The sequence below is a fragment of the Tursiops truncatus genome, chromosome 11 (genome assembly GCF_011762595.2).
Source record: "Tursiops truncatus isolate mTurTru1 chromosome 11, mTurTru1.mat.Y, whole genome shotgun sequence".
NCBI lineage: Eukaryota > Metazoa > Chordata > Mammalia > Artiodactyla > Delphinidae > Tursiops > Tursiops truncatus.
Window position 1 is genome coordinate 97,610,183 of NC_047044.1, and position 22,114 is coordinate 97,632,296.

Here is a 22,114-nt window from a genome sequence, read left to right on the forward strand (position 1 = left end):
CTGGATGTTCCTCGGTGGCGTTTGTACTCACCTAGCATAGAGTGTATTTTAGTTACTTATTCTATCGATTGCCTATCTCCTCCAGCAGAAGCTAAGCTTCTTAAGAGCCTGAGTCCTTGGTTTTGTCCATTGGCCCACAGCAGGCACTCAACGAACACTTGTTGAATGAAGAAGCAAACAGATCACAGACACAGTTTGGGAAACAGACCTTCACAGGAGATGTCAGAGTTGCAAGGCTTCTTCGGTAAGAGGAGAAACCTGGGAGACAAAAGTGTGTGTGTGTGTGTGTGTGTGACGCAGCGATGCTTGCGGCCACCCTCACTTACAGGAAACAACGTGTAAGCGCTTGATGACTTATACGCGAGCGTGTTAACAGCATATATTAACCAGAGCCAACATTCATTCAATCACATCCTCACTCACTCATTCACCGGACACTTTGTGAGTGACAAGTCCACGTCCGGTGCTTTGCTAGAGACATCGGGTGGGCACTTCGCTGAGGAGATGGTCCCCGCTGCCGGGGCTTCTGCAGTTTGGTGACGAAGCCCCCTGCCCAGCACACAGATCTGGGAGGGTCCGGGCATTAAAGCAAACGGTAACCTCAGCAACACCTAATTAGGAAAGTAAATTCAAGGCAAGAAAATCAGCCTGCGTTTTGTCACCAAGAGGAAAGGATACTTGGATGAGTGGCCACTAGCGGGAATGTCCCCTTCCAGAGCACCCTGGAAGGATGCTGGAGGGAGGGAGGGAGGGAGGCGAGGAGGAGGGATTTCCCGGAAGTAGAAACTTCTCTCCTTCCCCTGGGGAAGTGGGTTACACACTAGAAAGGAGCCTCCGCTGTCCTGGGACGCCCTGCGCGTGGCATCATATGGCCTTGACATCTGTCCACAGGCACGTCTATAGGAGAGGCGGGCCGCTCCTCAACCGTGGGTGACACATCCTGCTCCCTTGGAAGACGTCCCCTGTCCGGGGTGGGGTCACGGCAGAGGGTGATCAAGCGTCCTTTCTGATGCCATCTGTGGGTGGCACCTGGGGCGCTGGCTGGGTGCCCAGGCACCTTGGATAGCTGCCTTTGTCACGACTTAGCATGACGTGTCTGCTTGACTTAGCTGTTGATGTTCGCACACAGCAAAGCGCACGGCCTCCGAGACTCTGCGTGTGTTTATTGGCGGGTCCTCCACGGCCACCCTTTTCCTAGACGGGCCTGCAGCACAGCCACGCACTTGCCCACATCGCTCGACCCCTGACCTCTCCACACCTGGTCTCTTCGATCCACACCACCAGCTCTCACCTCCCCGCCCCAGCTTCACCCCCATATCCTGGGCCCCATCTTTAAATTAGCCAGTGGGTCTGGTCCCAGCTTTTTCCAGCCTGGTCAAGGCTCGCGGGAGGCCACCGGAGGGGGTCTCGTCTTCTGGAGGAGCTGAGGGTCCGGACCCTCTTTTCCCAGCCACTATCAGAAGTGGAGGTGTAGGTCTCCTGGCTTGGACCTCTGTGCCAGCCTCTTCCCTTCCTTCCTGCCAGGGATGAATCAGAAGAAAAGGAGGTGAGTTAGTGGTGGGGGGCTGGGCTGCACGAGGAGAGTGGCCCCAAGAGGCCTTGGACGGACGGCCAGCCCCTTTTCTTAGCTCCTGTGCATGCTGGTCCCCCACCTGGCCCCATTCCTGGCCTCTCTGGTTTACCCAAACCCTACCTGCCACCCCACAAGCCCTCCAAGGGTCCCTGCAACCCATCAGCAACTGCTGAGCTGTGAACGGCTCTTGCAGAAGCTGCCTTTGTATACCGTGGTCATCAACACCCCACCTTTAATGGCCTCTCAGTCCCCCAAAATTAAGCCCAAGCAATCCGCTCAGCTTCTAGGCCCAGGAAGGTGACGTTTCATACAATTTACTAGCTGGGCTCCCTTCTCTCTGACACCTGCACTGTCCTGCTGGGTCCCAGGGCCAACTTTGACCCTCAGATCCATCAGGCGTACGCTTCCTCCGTGAAAGAGTCCTTGCTACAGCCTGGCTCTCCCCTCTGCCACCCACTGGAGCCTCCTGCCTCCCCCTCCCACTCTCCTCCATCCCCCATCCCTCCCAGCCCAGCCAAGCCTCAGCGCCGCCCGTGAGCCCCTCTGGCCGCACCAACACGACTGAGCTCTCTCTTCCCTGATTTCCTGCTGCCCTTACAGTCAGTCCCCCATGATATCAGACGTCAGTGTTTTCTACTGGAAAGTATGTGAGATTTGGGGCCCAGTGTTCTGTGTTCAAGGTGTGCCTCTACCGTGCCCTGGGCTGAGAAAGCCAAGTCCCAACTCAGCCACCGGATGTGAAGGCGCGTTGCTGTAACTCCCACAAAGCCCTTCAAGAACAGGCCAGGGTTGCCTTGGACATGCTCCTCCAGGTCTCCTCCCCACCTCCACAGAGCCAAACATCTATCCCTCTGCCTCTCAGTCAAAAGGGGGGAAGTTTATCTAACTTGAGAGGACACATGTGCCCCCATGTTCATTGCCACACTAAGAGCCAAGACACGGAAGCAACCTAAGTGTCCATCAACAGAGGAACGGATAAAGAAGATGTGGTACATAGATACAATGGAATACTACTCAGCCATGAAAAAGAATGAAATAATGTCATTTGCAGCAACGTGGATGGACCTAGAGATTATCCTACTGAGGGAAGTAAGTCAGACAGAGAAAGACAAGTATCATGTAACATCACCTACGTGTGGGATCCAAGAAAATGATGCTGACAGTGCAGGGAATATATTTGCTAGTGATGATGTGGAAACACTGAGCACTGACTTAACCAAAAATTGTGGCAGAAAGAGGGCATACAGGTTCCTCTCAAGACAAGAGGTGCTGTCCCATCACACCGAGTAGAAGTCAAAGTTGCTACAGCAGCCCATGAGGCCCTACGCCTCGTGCCTCCCCACCCTACCGAGCTGACCTCATCCCCATCGCCCTCCCCCGCTCCCTGTGCTCCAGCAGCAAGGACCCCTCTGCTGTTCTGGTTCTCAGCTACACCCTCTGTCCTCCCACCTCAGGGCCTTTGCACCTGCCGTCGCTTGGTCTAGAAGGCCACCTCCCCACACACCCACGGGGCTCTCCTTCCCATCCTTCGGGTCGTTGCTCAGACGCCATTTCTCAATTGGGTCATCCCTGCCCCCGCTCCCTTAGTGAACACTGCGTTTCTTCCCAGCATGGCCCACATCACTCCCACGGGTGCTTACTCCTCTCCATATTACGTATAACCGTCCCTGTAGAGCACTGCCTCTATATAATGAGAGGCTGACAGCGATGTTTTCTTTCAGTGTTTCCTTACCCTCCCCACTGGAGTGAGAGCTCTGTGAGAACAGAAGCATTTACAGAGAAAAACGAAGGAAAATACCGGAAACTAACTGTTCAAATAATTGAAAGCGGTTGCCTTATCTAAGGACTTGAGTTCCTGGGGAGGAGAGAAGCAAGGCCTGCTGAGTTTCCTCAGAAGCCTTACAGTATTATTGGGCTTTTCAAATCATGGGCGGGTATGACTTTAACAAAAATTAAAATGATTCCTAAATGTACTGTTTTTCACCTCCCCCACCCCTAATCATATTTCATTCCAATGCCAAGGAAGTGAGGGCTAGATTTCCTATTTTTCGTGTTATTAGTCCTAGATGTTATCTCCTTCCTCTCGTCCACCTCTCTCTCTCTCTAACCCACCTCCTCCGATCCATCCCCAAGGCCGGAAGCTCCCACCTCCTCCATCGCTGTCAAATCCAATCACTTCTTTCTATCTCCATCACTATCGCTCTGGTGCCATCTTTCACCTGGATGTTGGCAAAAGTTTTGTAACGGGTCCGCCTGCATCCATCCAGTCCGTCCAACCCAGTGTCTCGTGCTGAGACTGCCTTGCTCCAAGCGTGCCCTTTCCTTTGTTCCCTTGGCAACCCCGTCTCTTGTACTCACCGAGTTAATCCCACCACAGGGCCTTCGGACATACTGTTCACTCTGCCTGGAATGACATTTCTGGAACCTTTGCCTATCTAACCTTCTTTATATAATTCAAATATCATTAAGTCAAAGCCTCCCATTTCAGGCTCTTATAGAACTGGTATGTGAATGTACTTTGTAACGCTTGTCACAGTTGCAGTTTTATACTGGGGTTTACTGGGTGAACATGTGCCTCTAGCCCCACCATCCCCACTAACACACACACCACATCATCATCATCATCGTCGTCATCAGTTCTGTTAAAGGAGGAAATCATTTGTTCCGTTTATCATTCTATCGCCATTGCCTAGCACACAACAGGAGCTCAGTAAATATTTATCAATAATTTGTTAAAACATTACCTTTTGCTACTGCAACAGGCAATATGTATTGCTTGGGTTTGAATAACATTTATTAATCTGCCTCACCTCTGCCCTAAAACTCTTAGGACTTGGAGACTGCATGCTTTTTTTAAAAAATAACTTTATTTAGTTATTTATATTTTAAATTTTGGCCGTGTTGGGTCTTCGTTGCTGCGCGCGAGCTTTCTCTAGTTGCGGCGAGCGGGGGCTACTCTTCCTTGCAGTGCGTGGGCTTCTCATTGCGGTGGCTTCTCTTGTTGTGGAGCACGGGCTCTAGGCACGCAGGCTTCAGTAGCTGTGGCACGTGGGCTCAGTAGTTGTGGCTCGCGGGCTCTAGAGCGCAGGCTCAGTAGTTGTGGCACATGGGCTTAGTTGCTCCACGGCATGTGGGATTTTCCCAGACCAGGGCTTGATCCTGTGTCCCCTGCATTGGTAGGCGGATTCTTAACCACTGCACCACCAGGGAAGTCCAGCACGCTTTTGTGTAAAGCCCTGCCACTCACTCCTCTATAAGCCTGTGGTTCCCATCTTTACATATAATTTCTGGAAATGTGTATTTATGTAAAGTCTGCAAAAGGTTGTGTTGTATGGGGTTTCTATGCTGGAGCACTAAGGTATGATGAAATCCTTCCTTACACTTTGCCTTGTAGATATAACATCCATATCTATTTCCAGCACTTCACACATGATCCTTCAATATGTTACCTTCCTTCATAATTCAACACACATTCAATTGGCTGAATCCCAGTGAACAACTGATTCAGCACTTTCGGCAAGCCTAACGATTTTTATCTCCTCTCAGCTCTGCTAACAACTTTGCTTGGTGCTGTCAATTTCTTTGTGTTCCCCTCGTTTTTATAAAACAAGGGCAAAAAAATGCAACGAAGTAGCAAAATTATTGCACATGCATAACTATACAGAAAAGATGGTGACATGGGCCGGCTGACAGGGCTGCCATGAGAACGACCATCTGTCAGCTAATGCACAAAATAACAAATCCAACATAAGATAGGGCATCGGGGGATCTAAATTTGAACACCTAATTTGAGCACCACTTGTTTATACTGCCTGTGCAATTAAGGACTACCTAGTAATCCAGTAATAATTTAACCCTTTGCTGAGTAAAGCAAGTTTGAATTCATCCATTTTTCCCTACTTATTCAGAACTGTATGATAAAACAAACATTCTTTAACGTTCCTTCTAAAAAGAATAAGGCTGCCAGGTTGTGTCCTTTAAATTAACTCCCCTTCAGACACAAGCTAAAATAGTCAGAGGGAGTCTTAAGTTTTTTACATCTGCGATATATTACAGTATTTTTGTGTAAAATCTAAAATTTTGTTCTAAAAAATTTTGTTCTAAAATCTACACTTTAAGATGAAAAGATTTCCAGAATATATTATTGCATTTTAAAAGGTAATAAAGTTTATGTTTGATTTCATTTTTTAAAGTATTTTATATGTACAAGACACGTAAATACACACTCACAAATCATCTGGAATAACTATACCAAGATGAAAGGAATGATCTCTGGATTGTGGGATTATTGGTGACTTATTTTGCTCTATACACCTTTATTCATTTTCAGCTGAACTTTGAACAACTCAGGGATCTAGGGTGCTGACCCTCCACACAGTCGGAAGTCTGAGTCACCCTCTTCCACATCCTCGGGTTCAACCAGCCTTGGACTGTGTGCTGTCGTGTGCATTTACTGAAAAAACTCTGTGCAAAAGTGGACCCATTCAGTTCAAACCCAGGTCGTTCAAGAATCAACTGCATTATCTTAATAATCTGGGGGGGGGGGGGGGCGGGGAAGAACCAGTAACTTAAAAAAAAAGAATTATGCAAGAGCATTCTTGGATAATCTTAAAATCTGCAGCAGCAAGCCCTTGTGTGGATTTAGGAATTCCTCACCTAAAGGCATGAACATGTTCCTTGTCCTAGTTTGGTGTTGATTTACCTAAGCTATGACATTTTTCTTTTGCTAAAGGGCGGCAAAGAAGAACCTGGATGTAATAGATACTTGCTGTTTTGTTTGTTTGTTTGTTTGTTTGTTTGGGGAGGGAGACTGCTGCATTTTTGGTTACCCAGCACCTATGCTGTCTCTTCTTTTCCTTTCAGAGAACCAGCTCTCCTCTGGAAAAGCAATCTCCACGCTCCACACTCAGCCCATAGGCTTTGGGTGAAAGTGACTCCAGCACTGGCTCCAAGGCTGTGCATGTGACCCAGATATGTCCAGTCAGAGCAGACCATTCCCCTGGCCTAATAATCGGCCCAGATAAGAGAATGAGGTGGAATTCTGACCAATGAAAATCAGATCATGGATTTTTCCAGGTCAATAAAAGACTCTGTTTGTTGGGCTAGAACCTGGGAGGATATGTCTGGAGCTACTAGCCATCTTACCATCATCTACAGTCAACATGGACAGCAGAATTACATTAAGAGGGATGAAAAAATGTCACTTCCTGGATCATGCTGGACTCGGAGACCAACTTTTTAAAAGAATTCTATTATTTTCAAATAACATACTATGGATCTTAGACTTATCTTGAATTTTCCAGCACAGGCTCTGGATAATTTAATTGATATAGGAATTAAATTAATTGAGTCTAATAGCACTAGCTAAAAGCGCTACTTATAGGTATGGGTAGAATTTTATGGGCGGAAATACCCTAAACAAGAGGAGGGTTGCTAGGCAACCTGTAGATTTAGGACATGTTCTACATTTAATGATTTTGTCTTGCTTCCCGTATTGGTCTTCTCAGGACAGCCTAAATGTCTCATACTCAGCTTTTTTCAATACATTACAAAACTTCAGCAGTTAGAGCTATTCATTAACTTACCTGGGCATCCTGGACTCTCATTTGCTAAATTTGGTAAAATTCATTTGCTAAACGACTACTAAAGAGTCATTCGACCCCTACAACCTTCCATGCTTCGTCCTGTTCTATGGTATCCTGCTAAGGGAAGCCCAGTTGTAAATGAACTTTTATTAAACCCTTTTTGATTAAATTGGTTTGAGCCAGCGTTTTAGTCTCTTGTAACCAAAAGAAAGCTAACTGGCCCCATTTAATTATAGAACCACCAACACCTAAGTTCTATAGTCTAATTAAAATAATAACTATACTTTATTCATCACTTCCTGTGTTCAAGATATTTTAAATACATTATCTCATGAATAAGCCTACCCAGCCTTTGAGATAGACATTATTTTCTCTATTTCACAAATAAGGAATCTGAGGCTCCACGAGGTTAAATAATTACCCCAAATCACATAGCAAGATGGAAAGAACCAGGATACCAAGACACCAGCCCTACATTCCGCCACTGCACCACGCTACCTTCTGGTCTAGACTTAGAATTTTGGTCTCACATCACAGACAGAACTCTTTTGTTGGGCTTGGGTTCACTACTAGTTGAGCTAAAATAACCCCCAGAAAGTCTAACTTCCCACAGCTAGCTCTGGTTGAAGCCAAGCACAGGAAAAGCTCACGATAGAATCTCATTTAAAGTGGGTGGAGGAAGTCTCCTCGGTGCTTCCATTTTCCTCTAACTTCCCAGAAGCTATCAAGATCTGACAGCAAGTTTGGGGTTCACTTGAGTCGTGTCAAATGCCCAGCAGCATCACGCAACCTCCAGAGCATTAATCAAAGCTGACTCCATCGGTGACGTTGTCTGGATAACTGCAAAGTTTCCACTTTATAAGCACACTGTCTTACGCCGTCTAAGATGGACATGAGCTATCTCCAGATTTCCAATAAATCATTTCTGTTTCTTATATGAAAATATAATAAAATGGTTCATGTGCATTTACCCGTGAGATGACATTCAATATGCAATTCATCTCGTTTGTTATTTCTCACAGTAACCCAACATCCCTCCCAAGAAACCGAGGTACAACACATAGGTGAGACCGTTCAAAGTCAGGCAGGCCAATGGCAGACAGATGAATCTGCCCGCTTTTCAGAAGCAACTGAGTCACCTGGACCATGGAATCACATTTCATTTAGGCTGCAAAGCGATCGGAGGTCAAGGGAAGCGCTCTTGCTGTCCCCAGGTTCTGCTCTCCACCGAGAGCACCCACGATAATACCTGCAGCCTCTGGTGTGTGGATGTTGCGATGTTACAGTGCCCCAGGACAGCAAAGGTGGGAGATGGACACCTGTAGAAGCCTGGAGGGATGGAGACTGGCAGGCAAAGCTTTTCCTTCTGAATAACTCTATGTGTCAAACGGCTCCCCTTGATGACTTCCTGGCAGCCCTGACTATTTTATGGAGGAAGTTCCAGGCACAAAAGAGACGCTGTTCCTTCCCACCTGCTCCCGGCAGCCTGAGGGAAGGCATCTCTGGCTCCCTGAGGGTCAAGGGGAGCCAATGTGGCCAGAAGAGATGGGGTTTGTGAGACCCACGCCCCTGAGGTCAGCAGGATGGTGACACCTACCCCCACCCCACCTTCTCTCCACATCCTCCAAGAGCACGTGGGCCTCTTCCACTTTCAAGAAACTCTTAGAGGCAGACAGTTTCTGCAGCCTGGTGCAGCAGCGTCCCAAATACGACGGCTCTTTTCAAATCCACCTCCAACCCGCAGAGCCCACACTCAGCCCGTCCATCCAAAGCTCCCAGCAGATGCTCAGTACGTGACCCAAACCTCTTCCACTTCGTTTCCTACAGGAGCCTTCCCTCAGGAGCACATCAGGGGCAGTGCTTTGAGAGAGGTCTGTCCCCACACAGGCAGTGAAGGATTGCCTCGTCCACAATAATAAAACTGACCCAAACAGCTGCCAGCCATGATACACAGTGTCAGCGATGAGACATCCCTCCCGACTACGGTGGACCACTCCTACACCTCTCCCCACGATGTGTTGGGCCAGGGTCCCCACTCTCTAGCCTCTTTCCCACTCCTGTCCTCACATCAGCCAGCATTTGGGATCATTCCAGAACAGCATCTGAGCAGGTCCTGTCTCTGATTGACAACGTTTGCTGCTCCCACGGGCATCAGAAGTTCCAATGCATCGAACTCCTAACAGCTTCATGGCTCTTCACCATCTGAGTCCAGCCTCTTTCTCCAGCCTCCCCTGCACCCTTTGCCCCGCCCCATGTGTCCCAAGCTCCCAGTGCCTTGAGCACATCCTCCTTTTCTTGGGTCCCCTTGCCTTTGCTCAAGCCGTTCCTGCTATTAGGAATTTTCTTTTTAATCCTGAAAACTCCTACTCATCCTGCAAGGCCCGGCTGATGCATTGACTTCTTTGGGAAACCTCTCCCGACCCCCTCCAGCCCCCAGGAGAATTCCTTACTCTTCCTTACCAGGAGCACCTGCCTCCCAGGAAGGCTAAATTCCTGATTCCGATCTCCATGAAACCAGCCGGGAAAGTGGACTGAAAGCAACTTTGGAGTCTTGCTTTCTCCCCTTCCGGCAAGTCACTCCTAGGAAAGCTGTTCACAGATTTTGCCTCCAAGGTAGGAAGGAATAGGAAACCCCCCTTTGCCTGCAGTCCCAGCTGCGCGTTTCAACTCAGCCTTTTACCCCAGAGCCCTGAGTTGCAGGATCTGGAGGCTGCTTTGATGCTGATAAAATTGTCCCTTGGCTCCTTTGCCTGTCACTCCCCCAGTCAAAGCTCAGGGGTGATGAGAGGGGACAGCAGGCAGGATCTGGGTCCTCATGTAAAGCCTGCCTCACTACCTGCACCACTTAGCGCACCGTCTACTTGTGTCTGCCATGTACTGTGACCTCCTCCTTCCTCAAGAGATTAGAGCTCTGCTCACCTTTGATTCTCCAGCGCCTGGCTCATGTAGGCTTATTATAAATGTCTGTTAAAAAAGAATAAGTGGGTACAAGACACCGAATAGGGTGCTTCCTCCACACCCTACTGATTCCCAGCCCCACTGCCATCCCCTGCCCTGCATCTTTGCCCCCAGAATCTCAGTTTTGTTCGAGTTTCTAAAAGCCAAATGCTCCAAAGAGCTTGGGTCCCTGTCCAGCCCTACAGGTGACTCTGGCTGAGCCTAAGTCAATCACGGCGATCTTACCCACCTCTGCCAAGATTGGTTTGGGCAGGTGTCCGAACCACAGCTAAGAGAGGCTGGTGGGAAGGTTTCCTTATTCTTAGAAAGGTTCTTCCCTTCTTGCCTTTGGACATGGTGCTGTGAAGATGTGATGCCTGGAACTGCTGCAGGCTTCTGTGGACACGAGGTGAGGGGAAGCCAAGTGAGCCTCAGAGAGCCGGACCCCCTGAGCCCTCACCATGGCCGCGGGTGGCTGATTGCAAAAGTGGTTCAAACTTCCTGCCCTGCCCTTTACAATGTGATGTTGAAGCTCCTCCCACCACAAGGCAGAGTCTATTTCCCCATTTCTTGAGTCTGGGCTGGCCTAGTGATTTATTAACATCTTACGGAAAAACCCAAATGAACTTGTTGGCCAAGCCAATAACCAATAGTAGGCAGCAGACGTAATGCCCCAATTCCGAACCTTGATCTCAAGAAGTCACGATGCTCCCACTCTTGCTCTTGGGCCCCTGCATCCACCATGAGAAAAAGCCCAGACCACCTGCTAGAGGGATGGGAAAGACAGGCACAGAGAGCTCAGGCTCCCTGGCCAACAGCCAGCCAGCCCCCCAAAGCAGAGCCACCTGACTAACCAGAGCTGGCCACAGTGGCAGGAGGGGCACAGGTCAGACGGGACCAGAAGAGCCGCCTGGCTGAGCCCAGCCTAACCTGCCCGAACTGCTGAATTAGGAGCTAAAAATAGTAGCTAATGTTTCAACCCCTAAGTTTTGAAGTTAGTTACAGAGCAATAGCCCTCCCTCCTCAAAACTCCAAGTTCTATGAGATGATAAATGTTCTTTGTTTTTTTGCTTTTAAATGCCACTGTTATATGCAGCCAATAGCTCCCTGATATAGTCCTGTGAGGAAAAGATGAGACAAGGCCCCTGCCCTCAATGAAATGATACGCCAGTTGAACTTAAGGCATACTTTTCAATGAGGCTCTTTGAGGTGAGGGGCTGATGGCCTGTGTTTCTGTAGAAGGGATTTGAACATGAAGATGTGCATAGCAATACAAGGTCACCTCCACTAAGGACACAGTGAGTGGACCTGTCCCTACGAAGGCTTCATGAAGGCAGTAGGGTAAGTGCTAGGTGGTCCTTGAAGGAGGTTTGGGGTTTAGAGAGATGGGGATATGAAGGGAGGTAGAGAGAAGCAGGGTCCTTTCTGACCCTGGGAAGATGGATGTTCCATAGGGATCTGTTGTGGGAAGAGGTGAACGATCAGGAATTGAGCTCAGATGTGGTGCTTTAGGGCATGAAGGACACACAGCAAAAGAGTAGCTTTCTCAGTGCAGGGCCAGGACAGGTTCATTCTATGAGGCCACAAGGCAGACCTGGTACAAGCCATTGTCCCCTGTAGCCACCCTCAGAAGAGTTTCAGGGGTCATCCAGCCAATGTCCATGACCTCAGAAGTGACCGGGCCTGAAGAATGTCCATCTACCTGTTCATTCCTGTGCCCTTTACTTCCTCTTCCCCGGGGGGCTTACTGCCAGCCTGGGGCGGGGTCACAGAGTTAGGCCTTTAACAAAGGTTGGATTGTAGGCTGAATGGATTTCACAAGCCTAGAGAGAAAGTAAGAGAAGTCCCTGCTTCTTTTGAGTTGCCAAGGCCTGTCTCATCTCCCTCTATGTCTGGGCTGCCTGGGCCTGAGAGGCATGACCACAGGCTGCAGGGTGACACCCAGCTCTTCGCAGGGCCATCCCCCTCGGGGCCTGGAGAGGAGACAAAAAGAAGGCCACCCCTCCCCCGTTCTCTGCCCCCAACTGCAAGCATGAAGGCACTAAATAATTCCCAAACCAAACCAGCTTCAGAATTAGAACCCAGGGGAAGAGGGCAAGTATTATTTATTTTGCCCAAGGACAATTCTTTCTTTCATTGAGCAATGATTATGTGCTAAATATATCTTATCTCCATTAGAAAACCCTCACGGTAGTTCTATAAAATAAGTGCAATGATCCCCATGTTATAGCTGAGGCGCACCAGGCCCCAAGAGAGAAAGAAAGGTGCCCGAGACCTCAATGCTAGCGAGTAGGAGAGGCAGGATTTGAACCCACCAGGTCTGAGGCTGCATCCGTGCTCTGCCCGCGAAGCCCTCACACGGTGCCAGGCGACCATGACCCCTCAGAGTCGGAGCTACTGCACGCTTTCATAGGAGATTCGTTGTAGAGGCATTGTGTCTTAGGTAAGAGAGGAAGTGAGCTAGCACTTTAGACTTCAGACCCAGCTCTATTACAAAGTGGCCACCAAAGCCATGTGGCCTTGGGCTGATCAAGTAATATCTCTGGACCTCAACAGACATTTCTCCAAAGAAGATATACAGATTGCCAACAAACACATGAAAGGATGCTCAACATCACTAATCATTAGAGAAATGCAAATCAAAACTACAGTGAGGCATCACCTCACACCAGTCAGAATGGCCATCATCAAAAAATCTACAAACAGTAAATGCTGGAGAGGGTGTGGAGAAAAGGGAACCCTCTTGCACTGTTGATGGGAATGTAAATTGATACAGCCACTATGGAGAACAGTATGGAGGTTCCTTAAAAAACTAAAAATAGAACTACCATATGACCCAGCAATCCCACTACTGGGCATATACCCTGAGAAAACCATAATTCAAAAAGAGTCATGTACCACAATGTTCATTGCAGCTCTATTTACAATAGCCAGGACATGGAAGCAACCTAAGTGTCCACCAACAGATGAATGGATAAAGAAGATGTGGCACATATACAGAATGGAATATTACTCAGCCATAAAAAGGAACGAAATTGAGTTATTTGTAGTGAGGTAGATGGACCTAGAGTCTGTCATGCAGAGTGAAGTAAGTCAGAAAGAGAAAAACAAATACTGTATGCTAACACATATATATGGAATCTAAAAAAAAAAAAAATGGTTCTGAAGAACCTAGGGGCAGGACAGGAATAAAGGCACAGACGGAGAGAATGGACGAGGACACGGGGAGGGGGAAGGGGAAGCTGGGATGAAGTGAGAGAGTGGCATGGACTTATATACACTACCAAATGTAAAATAGATAGCTAGTGGGAAGCAGCCGCATAGCACAGAGAGATCAGCTCGGTGCTTTGTGATGACCTAGAGGGGTTGGTTAGAGAGGGTGGGAGGGAGACGCAAGAGAGATGGGATATGGGGATATACGTATATGTATAGCTGATTCACTTTGTTATAAAGCAGAAACTAACACACCATTGTAAAGCAATGATACTCCAATAAAGATGTTTAAAAAAAAACATGAGAAAGGGAAGCTGGATGATGGATCAGACCCCTTCCCGCTCTCATGGTTGGGAAGTTTTCCATCTCTTCCACCGAGAGACTATAGCCCAGACCACACTAGGGCCTTCTGTCCCAACTCACAGCTTTTTGGAAAGAGGCTCAGGGGGGTCACAGTGACGGGCCCTTGGACCCACTAATAGCCATTCTGTCTGATGACACCCAACCAGAACGGTAAAGGTTCACCAAGCCAGCCATTCCAGGCCCTGGGAAACTACACCTTTGCTTCCTTTGTTTTGGGAAAGGAGAGCCCGTCATACACCTCTTCCCTCCTTCCAAATCCTCTCTCCTCTCTCCTGGCAGAAAATGCTGCACAGAGTTTTTGAATAAGAGCAGCAGGCCAGAGCGGGGGCCCGGCCTTGAGAGCAGAGGACACGCCTTTCCTGAAAGTTGGTCCTCGGGGATCAAAAGTCATGAGGACGTTAACTGACCCTCCACACCAACCCTCCAAAGCAATTAACCTGCGGTGGGCAGGCCGGGAAGAGAGAAAGAAGGGCACTCCGAGGGCGTGTGCCAGGTGGTGGTGTCACGTGTCACAAGGCTGCTGAGCAGGTGGAAGGAAGGAGGGGACCTGCACCTGCACCTCCTCCTGCAGGGCAGCACTGCAGCCTGCAGCGCCCAGAAGCCAAACCCCGCCTCCTGCCCGCCCCGCCCCCCTCCCTGCATCCCAGGGACCAAGGAGGCAGGATTCTGACACAGAGAGCCTGCAGTCCCTGGGAGCCGGTCCAGGGTACAGCCTGCGCGAGGGAAAAGGTTTGAACAAGGAGAGGAAGGAGGAACGAGAAACAGAGGTCGTTGCTTTGAGTCGGGGGAGAGTTTGAGCCAATAATTGGTGTGCTGGGCAGAGGACGGCAGCAGGCGTGTGCAGGTACCTACTCTGTCTTCCTCTCCCTGGTCCACCTTGTTAAGCGCCAGTCCATCCCAGATGTCCAGAGAGGAGACCCACCACTGCAGGGGCTCACAGGAAGGACTCAGGTGGGCCTGAAGGTTGTTCTGGGGGCGGGATGGGAAGGGAGTGGGTGCAGGAGAGAAGCTCTGGTGGTGAAGAGGGAACTGGGATGGGAGGTGCCAACTAGGGAGAAGCAAAGGGGGGCCCTGGGCGGCTGCTGCTGGAGGTAGCCCTGCCCACTCCCGCCAGGCGCTAACGCAGAGGATCAGCCGTGAAGGGCTAGGTCTGGGGCTGGGGGTCAGACCCCTGTGTCCCTCGGGGCCGTTATCTGTTACGTGGGGTGGAGCTTGCAGAAAAGATATGTTGGCACATTTCATGAGGAGGCTTTCTGGGGAGGAAGAGGGGCTGCGGTAGAAGGGATTCAGATAAGAATGGAAAGGAAGAGCCTCCACGCTAGAGAGGCAGCTGGTGGAGGCTAAGATTCTCTCCTGGAAGATCCTCTGGGAGGGGAGGCTGCCCTTTCCCAAAGGGCCTGGCAGGACTGGGCTGGGCTGGGCAGGGAACCTCCACTGTGACTGAGGAAGAAGCTGTGCAACCCTGGCCAACTCAGTAAACCTCTGCGGGCCACGGAAAGTTATAAAAATGCCCGCTCTACTGACCTTAGTGGACTGTTGTGATGTTCCGTTGTGAAAGAGCTTTGTAAAATGTCAAGGGCACTTAAATGTGAAGGTGTAAGTCATTATCGCCAGAACCTCTTAGACTAGCGGTCCCCAACTGTGGCTGCACCCTACAATCTCTTGAGAAGCTTTTTTAAAAATGTTGCTCTTGGGGGCTTCCCTGGTGGCGCAGTGGGTCCGCCTGCTGATGCAGGGGGCGCGGGTTCGTGCCCCGGTCCGGGAAGATCCCCCATGCCGCGGAGCGGTTGGACCCGTGACCCATGGCCGCTGAGCCTGCGCGTCCGGAGCCTGTGCTCCGCAACGCGAGAGGCCACAACAGGTGAAGGGACCGCGTACCGCAAAAAAAAAAAAAAAAAAAAAAATGTTGCTCTTGGACCCCATCCAAAATTAAGGATTCAAATTGGGCTGGAGCAGGAAGGAGTTAAGACAGCAGAGGGGGCAGCAAGTGATACTTTTTAAAAAGATTCTCAGGTGATTCTGAAGCCCTGGAAAGGTGGAGACTCACCACCTAAGACCTCCCCAGGCTTCCTGAAGATTATCACGTAGTGCACACGTATTAGAGAGGCTGATCCTCGGCTTCTCCCAGATCTCCTGCATCAGGCAATCACTGTATTGAACATGCAATAAGGCAGCCTGGACCCTCATTCTGTGATAAGTCTGTCGATTCCCTCCTTCCCTGCAGGATGCATAATCACACCCGCGGGTATCACACTGCTCCAGACAGCGTGGGCGGAGCTGCTCTGGGAGGGGACGTGCCCTCCTCGAGGCATATGACATGTGTTTCTGGGACAGGGTCGTGCTAGACAGCACATCCCATCCCATTCCTGCTCCACTGGGATGACAACCCAATTATAACGTGACAAATTTCCCAGCCATAGAGGCTGGGAACCTTAAGGAAAGGCGGATACCATGATGAGTTATCCATAATAATAACACCCATTCGCAGGGTTTTATTGTTTTGTCAATAGATGTCAGGCTTTTCTGCTCCACACTCTCCCTGCTGGCTCTGTTCCATTCCTGAGATCATACAAGCGCGTGTGTGCGCACGTGCGCACACACACACACACACACGCACGCATACAAATGCACATAAATGCAGGGGTGAGGAGGATTCAAGGAGCGGGGGACTCACACTAGGCAACCGTGCTACTTGGGAACGTGGCTGGTGGAGAATCACGTGATGCAGATGACCTTAGGACCAATGGCTCTCTGGGGATTGTTCCCCATCTCACGGAGGCAGTATTAGCATCACGGTTGAGAGCAAGGATGCTGGAGCCAGGCTGCCTGGGGTGAAATCCCAACCCCCACTTTCTAGCCGTGTGATCCTGGACCAGTGGCTCCCCTGGGCTGGGGATGCTTACAGCGCTGCTGGGAGAGTAACTGAGTCGGTATACGCGAAGCTCATAGAAACGTGGCTGCACACACTACGCTGGGGAAGTGTTTGCTGCTCTTAATTATTGTTGTTTCTGTTGTTGTTCTATGATAGGTGAGGAAGCTGAGGCCAAGAAAATAATTTGCTCCATTTATTCATGCCGCTTGACCCTTGTAGGAACACAACCTAAGGAGACAATCATAAATGCGAACACTTATCTATAGGGAGAATGTTCACTGTAGCATCCTTTAGAACAAAAAGCTAGAAAACAACCTGAATGTCCCACAGTAAGGGATAGGTTACCAAAATGATGGTGCACCTATGTGACGGTTATATAATAATTGCATGAGAGGGACTTCCCTGGTGGCGCAGTGGTTAAGAATCTGCCTTCCAATGCAGGGAACACGGGTTCGAGCCCTGGTCTGGGAAGATCCCACATGCCATGGAGCAACTAAGCCCGTGCGTCACAACTACTGAGCCTGCGCTCTGGAGCCCGTGCTCCACAACAAGAGAAGCCACCACAATGAGAAGCCCACACACCACAACAAAGAGTAGCCCCCGCTCGCCGCAACTAGAGAAAGCCCACGTGCAGCAACGAAGACCCAATGCAGCCAAAAATAAATAAATAAATTTATTTAAAAAATAATTGCATGAGAAAATTAGAGACATAACATGGAGGTTTTTTTTTTAATGAAACACAAAATGGTCTCAACAGAGATACAGATGCAGAGACAGAGCTAGTCTGGAAGAAAAACCCAGTAAAATACCGACACTGAAAGTCTCTGGTTGTGGGATTAGGGGTGCTTTCATTTCCTTCCTTATATTTTTCTGAATTGTACTAATTTTCCCTAATGAGCAGACACTACTTTTTTTTTTTTTTTTTTTTTGCGGTACGTGGGCCTCTCACTGTTGTGGCCCCTCCCGTTGCAGAGCACAGGCTCCGGACGCGCAGGCTCAGCGGCCACAGCTCACGGGTCCAACCGCTCCGTGGCATGTGGGATCTTCCCGGACCGGGTCACGAACCCGTGTCCCCTGCATCGGCAGGCGGACTCTCAACCACTGCGCCACCAGGGAAGCCCCAGATACTACTTTTAAAGTCAGTAAATAAAATGTTTGTTTCAAGCCATCTGCTCAGGGTCAGACAGTATACTCGGAGCTCACATGGGCTTTCTCTATCCACGGCCAGGTTCTGCTGCTCTGTCAGGTGCACCAGCAGGAGGAAAGGAGACTAAATGCGTGAGGATGGTGAACAAACACCAAAAGGCACCAGGACCTGGTGCGCCCGTGCAGGACTGGGACCCGGCTCGGGGGGACCCTGGCCCCGATGTGCAGCCCCAGCTCCCGGGGCTGAGCTGGACAGGCGGAGCTGGACAGGCCTTACTACTTAGAACCCCTGCACAGTTCAGTGGGACCATCCCAGCATACAATCCAATGCCTGCCCTTGGTTTCCCAGAAGTGGAAAAAGCCAACTTCTACTTTGAAGATACCGGAGAATTGTACCAACTTTTCTTTGCTTTGTCTTTTCTACGGGCTCCCTCTGCAGCTGGGGAGCCAGAGATGCAGAGGATATAGGTCAGCATCCCTGCTGGTCTGCATCCCCTGCTTTTCCATAACATAGAAGCATATCTCTGTGCCCAATGTTTTTCCAGTCATAACGCCAAGGTGCTGACGCAGCCAACACCGAGGAATGTTTATTTGATACTTGGAAATTTAAAAGATCTGGAAATCACTGAATAACTAAGATAGACTTCATCTAAGAAAAATAGGAAAGCAGGGAGGGAAGCAGGGAAGAGGGAGAGAGAAAAAGTAACAGAAAAGCAGAAGGAAGGGATTTATCATACTTGGTATCACATAAAAAATTAAGACATTTTTTTCAAAACTTTGCTATAACCTGCTCAGTATATATATATATATATATATATATATATATATTTTTTTTTTTTGCGGTACGCGGGCCTCTCACTGTTGTGACCTCTCCCGTTGCGGAGCACAGGCTCCGGACGCGCAGGCTCAGCGGCCATGGCTCACAGGCTCAGCCGCTCCGCGGCATGTGGGATCTTCCTGGACCGAGGCACGAACCCGTGTCCCCTGCATCGGCAGGCGGACTCTCAACCACTGCACCACCAGGGAAGCCCTGCTCAGTATATTTTTAAGTGTTAAGTTCTGATCTTGTAAAATAAGAGACTGGAGTAGATAGCCTCTGAAATTAAATAATTCCATATAAAGTTGAAATTTTAAGTTAACTCCAACTCTCTTTTGAAAAGATCACTCTGGTGGTAAAAGCCAAGCAATGAAGTTTGCCAAGTTATGGAGGGAACCAGCTGTACATTTAATGGGCAGGCTTGAGCAACCATAGAATTTCCAAGCAAAAGCTCAAAACTTGTCTAATGCAACCACCTTACTCTACAGATGAAGACACCAGGACACAGGATAATACCGACAGCTAATGCCAGCCCGGTGCCAGGCACACAACTTGCTCAGGGTCACAGCAAGTTAGTGACAGACCCAGAATTAAATGATGCCCGCCTTCCCCACGGTCCAACTGTGTCATCTCTCCCATCCCGCCTCTCCTGACACGGCGACAGGCATGGAGAACGCAGTGCTGCACCTAGCAGATTCAGCACCTCGAGAGCCAAAATGCAGTAAGAAGGAGAGGAAAATGGTGAAGAGTTTCAGAGTTCTCACTTTTGAACATACATTTTGAAAAATATACCCTTCTTCTGCTAACAAACAAAAAGGCTCTTTCTTTCTCAGATCTGGTCAGCGATCCCCACCCTTTCTAATACCAGAGTATTCCTTTTCCCACCACTGCAGGAAGGAATTAGGATGGTAGGTAGGATGCCACAAACTAGCTGAGGTGCATTTTTCTATAGACTAGGTATTCTCCTGTAAATTTAACTATATTTTGTTTTTTTGTTTTTTGATTTTGCGGTATGCGGGCCTCTCACTGTTGTGGCCTCTCCCGTTGCGGAGCACAGGCTCTGGACGCGCAGGCTCAGTGGCCGTGGCTCACGGGCCCAGCCGCTCCGCAGCATATGGGATCATCCCGGACCGGGGCACGAACCCGTGTCCCCTGCATCGGCTGGCGGACTCTCAACCACTGCGACACTAGGGAAGGCCCTATTGTGATTTTTTTAATGTGAAAAGGCCCCCTTCTATTGAAAACACCTCTGATAGGAAGTGACTCTATTATTTTTTTTATTTTATTTATTTTTGGTTGCATTGGGTCTTCATTGCTGTGCGCGGCATTTCTCTAGTTGTGGCGAGTGGGGGCTACTCTTTGTTGCGATGCGCAGGCTTCTTATTTTGGTGGCTTCTCTTGTTGCGGAGCACAGGCTCTAGGCTCAAGGGCTTCAGTGGTTGTCGCACGTGGGCTCACTAGTTGTGGCTCACAGGCTCTAGAGCGCAGGCTCAGTAGTTGTGGCACACGGGCTCAGTTGCTCCGCGGCAAGTGGGATCTTCCCGGACCAAGGCTTGAAACCCATGTTCCCCTTCTTTTGGCAGGCGGATTCTTAACCACTGTTGCCACCAGGGAAGCCCCGAGTCTATTATTTTTATACGTGTGTGCATGCGCGCGCACACACACTCATGGCAAAACAGCAACTTTTTAGAAGTGCATCTATTGGAAAAAGTGAGGCCGACAAGCATTAAGATGGAAGGCCGGGATGGATCTCCTTTAAGCCTAACCTGATTTCATTTTTTCCACACTCCTGGAAACGGTAAATATTTGGGGGGAAGGGGAAGGAAAAGGGTTACAGCATCCTTTGAAACTTGGTTTTCAGCAGTGAAAGCTGTCCCCGGTGAAGGATGACCAGCGTGAAATCCACCCCTCTCTTGGAATCCTGAGGATTTGGGGCGACGGTAACTCAGAATGCTTTTTCAGACTCTCCACTTGAAATTCTAGCCCTGAGATACTGTGAAGAAATGATACACATAAAGCAATGAGAAGAGGAGAGACTTTCTTATCTGTCTCCCAAAGCGATAATGTTGGACATGATTCCAACTCTACAGTATTTAACTTCGGCTCGTAAATCTCACAGACATGAGTGTTCCCCTGGGAGCTGAAACTCGCTGGGAAGAATCTCAGAAGAGGGGCAGGAAGGGATCTGGGGCTGACCGTGGGGTCATGATGTCGCAGACAGCTGACAGATGTAGAGCCCGTGCTGCGGGGCCTATGTTGACCAGGAAAGCCACGTGGTCCCCCCCTTAGGAATGCCCGCTCTCAATTCTCTCCAGTCCCAGCCAGCAGGCATGGTGGACGCCCTAGTTATCTGACATCAGGAAGTCATCTTCAAATCGGAAATATTTAAACCACTTGCAGTTCGCCTTTTTCTCATTTTAGACGGAAATCCTTAATTGTTTCACACATCTCCCTGCTTACATAATTGGACAGAGCACATAACTTTTTTTTTCTTCCAGATTGAATGATTTTATTGCAATAATTCTAACAATCGGGTGCTGAGAGCCTATACAAGGGTGATGGTAGACAGCCCCAGGGGACAGAGGCGGTGTCGTATTTATACATTTGCCTTAGTGTGTTCTTGATCGCAGCGAGGCCCCCTGCTCTCCTGCAGCCACATGACTGTCTCTGTCTGGAGCTGTGACTGTCTCCTCTCCCACTGCCAGCCCTCGCCTCCATCCCCACTGTCTACGTCTGACAGCCACCCTCCTCCCATCCCGACCTAACAGTCCGCTGTGACTCAGTCCAACGCGATCCCACAGGAGGGTTTCCGAGAGCGGCCACACGCGCCAGAGTCCACCGGTCACCAGATGCAGAAGGCCGGGTGCCACCTGTCCCTGCACGGGGTACCCGTTCCATCTCTGATATTCCCACCTGCGGTGGAAATGCACACATAGGGAGATGTCTTCCTCCTACAAGGAGCCCAAGGCTGTGGGCACAGTGCAAGCGACAGGGGCCCCAGCCTCCGTGGGCACCTGGCAAGAGCACCCGGCCCTTCCAAAGGGACAGGACCAAGGAGACCAGACCTATTGTTTTCCCAGAAGAAAACAGATATCCAGGTCTGCACGTGAAATCTCCCAACTTTTCTTGTATTTTGTTTTATTCTTTTATTCTTCCCACCTTTATGGAAATGTAATTGTCATGTCCAATATTTCTCAGTGTCTCATCATATTTGGCCCACACATTACCGGCGTAAGACATCTGGTCAGGAGTAACGTGCAGAGTCTCAGGTTAGGTGCTTTGTGACAGCTGTCTGGAATGCTGCACAGACATTTAGCATGACCCGTCTTCTAAAGCAGAGAGCAGTCCTGCACGGGCCACAAGCTTTTTTCCCCCAGCACACCAGACTTTTGTCTCTTCCCAGAAATGCCAAATTGCCCTAAAGCAGCCGGCGAGCATCTGTCTGATTTATGGCTCAGCTACCATGGCCTCTGGAAACTTAGTTCTTCCTGCCCCTAGTCCTGTGATTTATAAGTGATCTGTAACCCAACGGTAACTTCTCTTTCTCTCCCAGGGCAACAAAAGGCAGAGAGAGCCTAGAAGCGGATTTCTGTTCCCAGGGCATCAGA

The 22,114-nt window shown here is 49.4% G+C and overlaps 1 protein-coding gene across 1 annotated transcript in view; it reads right to left on the reverse strand.

Annotated features, from left to right (window-relative positions):
- Positions 1–230: 230 nt before the first annotated feature.
- Positions 231–22,114, reverse strand: part of KCNA6 (potassium voltage-gated channel subfamily A member 6) — a 33,163-nt gene continuing 11,279 nt past the window's right edge. Inside the window, exon 2 of the mRNA XM_073789131.1 lies at positions 231–1,517. The gene's annotated coding sequence lies outside the window, so the exon portion shown is untranslated. The remainder of the gene's footprint in view (positions 1,518–22,114) is intronic.